The following is an 8,641-nucleotide window of genomic DNA, read 5'->3' as shown; positions in this document are numbered from 1 at the left end:
GATGATGCAAAGAAGGATTTTGCATAAAATCAAGGAAATCATGGACAATCCTGACCATCCTCTTCATGAGACCGTCATCGGAAAACAGAGTCTCTTTAGTCAAAGGCTTCTTATTAGCTGTAAAACGGAGGAGATCTTTCCTGCCCACAGACATCACCATCTATAATAACTCCTTGATTTAAATGAGCTACGTCAACATTTAATTTCCCTTTGGGATTAATAAATTATTTTTGACTTGAATTGAATTGAATTTACAGTGCTAAAGCAAAGTAAGACACCTCCAAAGGTTCTTATTTACTTGTAATCAGTAGCATGTGTATTAAACTTCATGGCTGAAAGGTTAGCATAACTTCCTTTGATATAGCTTGAAGAACTTGGTCAGATGAATTTAACGAGTGCACCGTCTGACTGTGATCATCTCTGTGTCAGCAGAACGGGATGCTTCTCGGGGTCTTTAATGCCGACTGCCGCTACCTCACCAAGAAGAACAGGAAGAAAGTGCGCCTGATCACAGACGTCAGTCTCTATTGGCTCATACCGGAGAACAGTGACACCACCGTCAGAGCGACCACTTCCTGCGTCTTTGACAGGTGAGTGGACCTCAAATACGTGACTCCAGCAAAAGTTCACAAGTCTGAGTCCTGGAGAAAAAAGTCTGGGAGCTTGTGAAGGAACTCAAAGGGTCTTTCAGCTTGTTGTTGCTTTAATGGCAGGATAATAAAGGTTTTGAAAACGTTAGAAATAAAAAATAAAGCAGCTCTTTATTTATTTTCCGTGAACAATGATGATCTTACTAAGATTTGCAGCTGCAGTCAGAAGTTTACATCCACCCATCAAGGGCATGATTGTCATGTGAATTTTGTGCGTTTAATGATTTATTTGAACCGTTCTTTTTCCAGGGTGGAAAAATTAGACAACCTACAACTCCAATGGTTTTTAAAAGCAAAAATCTGACACGCAAGTTTGAATTTATTGTGGATTTTTTCTGATCCACACAGGGTCAAAATTATACAAACTGTCTATATTCACTAAAAATAAATAAGTGCTGAAGGTTTTGGCAGGTCTTTTAATTTGACGAGCCCAGGGTTTATGAACTTCCTGTTGGTGATCATGATTGACTGCAGCTGGTAGTCTTTGCCAGCATAAAATGATTTGTTTGGCAGCACTTATGGGATTGATTAGTAGTCTGTGAAGATCTGAGAGGAAGAGGAAATTGGTTCAGGTGTCCAGGAACAACCAGGACCACCAAGGCTGGAGCCTGTGGTGTCCTGGACCCTGCTGGGACACCACAGTCCCTGTCCACAGTGGACTGAGAAGACCAGGAAGGAAGCCATAACAGCATGGTGGTGGCAGAATCATCCTGTGGGAGATGGAGTAATGAAGGAGGAGGGCTATCTCCAAATTCTCCAACTTCACCTCAAACCAACAGCTGGACGACTGAAAGTTGGACACAGTTGGGTCCGACAGGACAGTGATAAAAGAGGTAAACTGATTTCTGATTGGATAAAACATCAGAACTGGTTTCTGATTGGATAAAACAGGTGAGCTGGTTTCTGATTGGATAAAACAGGTGAGCTGGTTTCTGATTGGATAAAACATCAGAACTGGTTTCTGATTGGATAAAACATCAGAACTGGTTTCTGATTGGATAAAACATAACAGCTTGTTTCTGATTGGATAAAACAGGTGAACATTAAGCTTATGGTTCGGCTCCGACCTCAGCCTGATTGAGAATTTATGGACACCAGCCAATCTACCAACTTTGCCAGGAAGAAAAAGGTTGACGGAGACAAAAAGCCTGAGAGACATTTACTTAAATATTATTAAAGACACTTGGCTGATTCTGACCCTGTTAACTCTACCCTGAAAGAACATCTCAAATCAATCTTTAAAATCCTGAAATTGACTTTCAAGCTCCTGGTGAGTGGACAGAAACATCAGACTATAATTGTTTTTGCTTTATTTTTATAATAAATCTGATCACCTACTGCAGAGGAAAAGGACAGTTCACGTTTTATGTTGGATTCTCAGCTTTATATTAGAAGATGAACAATTTGTTCTGGTGATTTATTGTTCAGGAGTCTTCGAGGCAGCGCCCCCTTGTGGCTGTAAGATAACGGGGGCAAACGACGAGTTGAGCCATTTTAAAAAATAGAATTCTTCAATTTTTAAACTTTAAACTCACAGACAAGTTTAAACAAGCTGAACCAGTGTTTCTTTTGACCATGATTGGTCCGGAAATATATATTTTTTTATTTTTGCTGCCATGACAGGGGTCTGCAAACTGTGGCTCTTTGGGTCCCTCTGCAGCGACTCTCTGTAGTTTTAACCAAAAAATATCACAGAAATGAATAATATCTATATATTGTTGACTCTAGTTTTTGTTGGGGTAATGTTTTGCAGTTTCCTGCAGATATGTGAATTAAATTTCTGACAGAATGAGTCAAACAACACGTTTACCAACCAACTCATTATTGCAACTTTCAGCCATGTGGCATTGTCTCTTAAACCAGAAAATTAAATGTATTTAACACATTGAAGCAAGATGCAGGGGGAAATAAAGTTTGACAGAAACGTGACAAACCATTCTGACAGTAAAAACGTCCCTTTCATTAAAAACTTTATAAGTTGAAGTAAATACAGTATATGTCTCTGCCTTTATGAGAAGAAATTCAATTAAATGGGCCAAATATTTTGTTCACTCTATTTATTTATCAGTTTCAGCTTTGTTACTTCAAAGTGGGAGACTCATATGATTAATTAGGACTCACAAAGACTTAGAGATCTGTTTAAATGTCATCAAAGGAGGTGTCATCAAATTTTTTTCTCTCTACACAAGAACCTGTTTGGTTCCTTTGTCCCAACATGCAAAATTTATAATAAATCTTTAATTTTAGAAAGTAAAACACTAGATTTTTGGATGTAACTGGGACCTTGAGAACATAATTTCGTTCCACCTCATGTCCCGCATGTGATGCCAATAAAGTCTCCTTGATCCTCGATCCTGGATTTTATTTTAATTTAGTATTTATATACGACTCAATGAGTTATGTTGTCTTTATTTCAAACTTAAAGTACGTTTTGCAGCTTTGGGTAAATTTATTTCAGCAGGAGAAATGACAGAAATTGCAGACCCCTGACCTAAACCTAACTTTGGCCTCTGGGCAGCTATTTTATTATTTACCAGGTGTGACTTTTAACAGTTAATATTTCAGGAAGTTTTATCTTTCACCTTCATTATGAAAAGTTTGTTTTGGGTAAACGGAGTACTAATTAAAACTTTTAAAACCCTCTCAGTGCATTTATTGTGTTGTTTTAGTTCACATTATATGGTCTGTGTTGGTTAATAAAAGAAACGTATTTCTGTCACCGTAACCTTTCTGTCCATTTCTTTATTTCTCCAACAAGATCGTTGTGCACAGAGAGACCTTCAACAGAGCGGTTGTGCCTTCATCGGCCCGAGCGTTTAATTCCCAGCAGGAATACAAACTAACAGAGGATCAGGTAACACTTCTGTGTTTCTGCGTGTGCACAAATTATCACGAGGAAATTAAATATACAGACACAAAAACACGACTGAGACCCGTAACAACCCCCCACACGGGGAGAAACACAGTTAATGAAACGCGTGTGTGTGTGTGATCTGCTAGCACTTATAGTATGTGCTGGAGATGACTCTCAGCTACGACCACGCCAAATTTCAGCTCATTATCTGTAAAACTGACTGAGTTTTAGCCATTTTTGTGTTTGCTAATGACGATTAGCTGAGGTGGACAGCTTGAACTGTCTTTTTTTAAAAAGTACAACAAAATGATGTTCAGTCCCATTCGGTCGAAAGAAAGCAATCTAACGATCTTTATAGACATTTTTTATTACAAAGATAAAAAAAGAGGAACTACCAGTAGTCGTAGGTGTCGTATTTGAAATCTGTGAGCTTCATTTATGGCAATTAATCACTTAAAAATGTATTTCTTCTCAGTTTTTTAGTGCCATGTTTATTATTAGTGGCCAAATCTTTGTCCTTTAAATTGAAATTCATTACTGTGAAACCATGTTGACCCAAAACACAAAACTGGTTATAAAATGTTGTTTTTCTGTACATTTGAGTCATTTTTGTTGAGTCTTAACATCTGAACGTGATTACTGTGTTGCGATTTATTGAAACCTGGAAGAAGGTGTTGTTGTTGAACATAAAAAAAACTTTGTCTGTTGTCTCAGGTGCTGGACGTCAGATCTCCTGGTGGAGGTCCTGCTGAAGGTGGTCAGATCCAGAGCTTCGCCCGGAGGAGCTTCCCTCTGTTTGCCTTCATCCCCCTCATCCTCCGAGAACTATAAATCATAAAGCCTCACTCAGGGGGGGACCTTTCTAACATCTCAGATTGAGAAGAACCTCAGAACGTTTGACTTTATGAACTGATGGAAACTTTGTGATTCTCCAACTCACCGAATACGACGACTGTGATGAAGTGACGAATGTTTGGTTTGGATTCACCCAACTGTTAAACCTCCTGTCATCGACCGGTGCTCCTGAACGCTGATGAAGAGTACATTTCACCTGAAGAACGTTCAAATTTCATTTGTTTGGACAGTCGTTCTGTGTAAATATGCTACAAAGAAGACCAAGTGTTAAATCCATCTAAATCTCCTGCTGTAAATATTTACTATGTTGCAAAGTTGTGTTAAACTTGAACAAAGTCCGAAACTTCATGATGTCTGACAGTTTATATTTATGAAAAGAATGATTTGATTTTTATCGTTCTTTTTTCTGTTTTCACCACTTTATGTAAATAATTAAGTGTGTGATATTTTATCATAAACATTTTGTTGTAGCTTAAATAAAACTATAATTTGGAACAGTTTTATTAGTTGTAATCCATTATTTTCAGTTCTAATTACGTATTTTAAACATCCTGCTGAGTGAGTCTGTATGAGACCTTTCACTCATCTTTGAGAATCTTTGGGAATATCTTTGATAAAAACAATCCAACAAACTGCAGCTGAGTTTACCTGCCTGCCTTCCCTGCAGAGGCGACACCTGAATGCATCAAAAGTGCTTGTGTTTAATTTTGTTTTTTAATCACAAAGTTTATTTTAAAGTGCTTTATTAATAAAGTTGGATTGTGTAGACTTTCAGCGCCACACTTTATTTGGTGTAGCCTGTTATATATAATGTATGAAATCACTGGGATGAAATTCTGCCTGCAGAAACCTGACATTTAGTAAATTAGTCTCTTACAATATTTCCTCAAAGGTAGGCTGTAATCTACAGCTCTGTGGCTCCGTTGACATATGTCTTAATTTCCAGTGTACACAGTAACATTGACATAAATGCTGTCCCACATGACTTTGCCCTCAGACTGCAGGTTTACTTCCGGTTCCTAGAGTTTCTAAAACAGGAGGCAGAGCTCTCAGTTATCAGGCTCCTCTCTTGTGGAACTCTCAGCTTTTAACACCAGGCTTTAGACTTCCCATTTTGGACTGGGTTTCCTGCTTCTATCGGCTCAGACTGCTGGAGGACTGTATAAAAGTCTTGGACAATGTTGTTTCAAATGCTGCCATAGGAGGTGACGTATGCATACGTTTAGTGTTCTTCGTGGCTATTCCAGAGGGAGATGGAGTACCTCTGGTTCAGTTTGTTCCCTCCTTGGCGTGCAAGTTACGTTGCTGTTTGTAATCCTTAACGGTGATGCTCCGAGCGTTGAACTGAGGAATTAATCTGCTGGCAGCACTGCGCATTAAAGGTGAAAATAAACCAGCTGACTTCAGCAGTGACAGCCTTGAGTCATCCTTCCTGTATTCTGACCGATACGCCATCTTGTTTGCTGCATAAACCTAAATAACTAGTCCTAACCTTTTACCCTATTAACCTGAACAAGGACAAACTGACCACATTTCCTGTCTGGGTTCCTCTTTAAAGTCAAGCCTTCAGGTAATCCTTTTAAACACGGGGGCTGCTTTACTTGCCATCAACAAATTACCAAACAAATGAGAAACTAGCATCCATGTCAGATCAACTTCTGATCTCTCATTTTTACCTTTGCTAAGGAGGTTATGTTTTCAGTAGTGTCTGTCTGCTCAAAGGTCAAAGGTCACAGGTGACCCCTCTGTTAAAACCTCCTCTCTGCTCCTACATGTGACCCTTCTGTTTCCGTTGTGTCCGTCTGTCTGTCAGCAAAGATCAGGTAAAAACTAAAGAACAGAACTGGATGAATTGTTCAGGAAATGGTGTAACAGGGGATTGAAATAAAAACAAACAAACATTGGGGGCGGGGTTGAGGATGCTGCTAACCCTTTGGTTGTTGTTTTTTTTACCGTAAATTAGATGAGCGACGAAACGAGTCCATAAAATCACTCCATCGTTTTTTTATCCAACAAATATCTTTTATTTTGTAAACTGAAGCGACAAAGTTTCAGCTCATGATACTCACCGTACTGCGACTTCCTAAGGTATTGGTGTTAAATAAACCTAAATAACCTATTATTGCTGCTGCTTCTTCTTCTCTTCTCTCCTCTTCTTCTTCGCTCACTGACGGCTGTCAACCCAGCGTAGAGGTGCATGACCGCCCCCTGCTGGACTGGAGGACCAGGGGAGATTAAACACAGACATGTATTTATGTCTATGAGATTAAACATGAAAACTTCTTCTTCTCATTTAATGACAGGTGCATACTGCCACCTACTGTACATGAGTGTGTAACTCTATGTCTTCTAGATGAAAAACCTTAGTACTTCCTGTCAGTTTTGTATGATATAGAAGTGTAAATAAAGCTTTCCTAACTATTCCTCTTTGTTCCCAGGATACCCTTCAGACTCCTGTTACCTGCAGCCTCTCTCAGCCTCATGAACCACACATTTCATCACTTCCACATGTTCTTTTTCTCCACATTGCTCACATTTCTCTTTGCTCCTCTTCCCCAGTGGATATAATGTCATTTAAGTAAATATGGCCCACTCTTAATCTCATCATTGTTACCTCCTCTCTTCTGTTTCTTACTCCACAGTTCTTTACTATAGAGTTTTGAATTTTGAACAAACGTCTTCCTTTCGTGTCTTTGTTCCCCATTTTCTGCCAAGTTGTCAAGTATACGCTGGTTTTCACCCCTTCTTCATTCTGTTTCCAGTTTCAGACACTCTCATATCCACCTTTGCCTCTGGGAACAGCCACGGGGGAACGGTACTGACTGGACTGATTTGTGAGAACTTCTTCTATCTTACACACTTTAACTCATTCATTCCCTGTCCATCCCAATCCGTTCCTCTGGAACGTGGAGGATTCCCGACAGCTGTGTAGTATGCTTGTGGCAGGGTTATCATTCTTGCTTCCTTTCACTTTTATCCAGTATAATGGGGACAGTTTAATCTTCTTTTTCCTGTGGAGTCTCACCATTAAAGCATTAATGGGGGATGTTTTCACTGCTCCTGTACACACTCTTAATGCCCTGTGTTGTAGTTTATCTGCTTTTTGAAATGTTGACTTTGCTGCTACTCCACACACAATTCACCCAGAGTCCAACGCTGACATCATGAGCGCCCTGTAGATGTTTATTAGTGACTGTTTTTCTGCCCCCCAATCACTTCCTGTCACAGCTTTTATAAGATTAATGACTGTTTTTTTACATTTTGTTTCCAGATATTCTACATGTGTTTTCCATGTTTACTTACTGTCTAGCCCTAACCCTCAGAAACCATCTCTAGTGGCTGCTATATGATGTTAATTATCCTGTATCAATCTTTCTCTTATTTGGGATCATCATATAGCAGGACTTACTGATACTAAAACAAAATACAAATATAGATATCAAATATATATTTTTCTTTCTCTCATTTTTATTGGACAAACAGTAACATACAATTTGTATCAAAGAACATGAGGAGAATATGCAAATAACATCTATGGGTCAAGCATATATAATAAATGACTCGTTTAAAGAAAAGAACACAGACTTCAACTTTTCAAAGCCGATAACACAAATATAAAACCGTCTTTATATGTATTTTTGACAATTAGTATTTACTCTCTTGAGGAATAAAAGCATCTTAAAATCATTTCCAGGGGCTTGCCTTTAGTTTATTCTACCGTAACTAAAAGTTCAATATTAAGGTTTGTGTCTTTAGATCTCATCCTTTCTTCTATTTTCCTTTTTATGTCTTTAAAAACTAATATTAACTTTTTGTTGCTAAATGTAAGGGGCCTGAGAGAAAATGTCAAAAGGAAGGCAATGTTCCTGTTTTGTAGAAACAATAATCCACATTGTATTCTTCTTCAAGAAACCCATTCAATAGACGCTGATGTGAAATCAGTGGGGAGATCAGATAACTTATTCACATGGTACATCCAAATCAGCAGGTGTGACTATATTACTGAATAACTTTCCAGGAAAAATAATTCATACAAAACATGACAATGATGGCTAGTGGTCTCTCATTCATTGATAATCATGGGTAATATTTATGGTTACTGTAACATTTCCAAAAACAAAGAGCTCCTTAAAACTATTGAAGAGAATATCAAACAACTTAAACAAAGATTTCCTACTAATTATGTTTTATTAGGCGGGGATTGGTCTGATAAAGCCAATAGGACCACATCATCTGCAAAAAGCAGAGATGCGATCCTAAGGCCACCAAAACGGATCCCCTC

At 38.5% G+C, this 8,641-nt stretch overlaps 2 long non-coding RNA genes across 2 annotated transcripts; one reads left to right on the top strand and one right to left on the bottom strand.

Moving 5' to 3' along the window:
• The first annotated feature begins 1,190 nt into the window (after positions 1-1,190).
• On the top strand, positions 1,191-4,329 carry LOC112449910. The gene is made up of 3 exons (XR_003038466.2): positions 1,191-1,483; positions 3,409-3,504; positions 4,219-4,329. It is a non-coding gene; the product is annotated as an uncharacterized LOC112449910 (long non-coding RNA).
• Positions 3,873-6,564, bottom strand: LOC108250731. The gene is made up of 3 exons (XR_005233489.1): positions 6,429-6,564; positions 4,445-4,555; positions 3,873-4,329 (listed from the first exon to the last, which is right to left on the bottom strand). It is a non-coding gene; the product is annotated as an uncharacterized LOC108250731 (long non-coding RNA).
• Between the last annotated feature and the right edge of the window lie 2,077 nt (positions 6,565-8,641).

This window comes from Kryptolebias marmoratus, linkage group LG1 (assembly GCF_001649575.2).
Source record: "Kryptolebias marmoratus isolate JLee-2015 linkage group LG1, ASM164957v2, whole genome shotgun sequence".
Taxonomy (NCBI): Eukaryota; Metazoa; Chordata; class Actinopteri; order Cyprinodontiformes; family Rivulidae; genus Kryptolebias; species Kryptolebias marmoratus.
The sequence above is the reverse complement of the archived record's forward strand: the minus strand, read 5'-3'. Positions and strand labels throughout refer to the sequence as shown.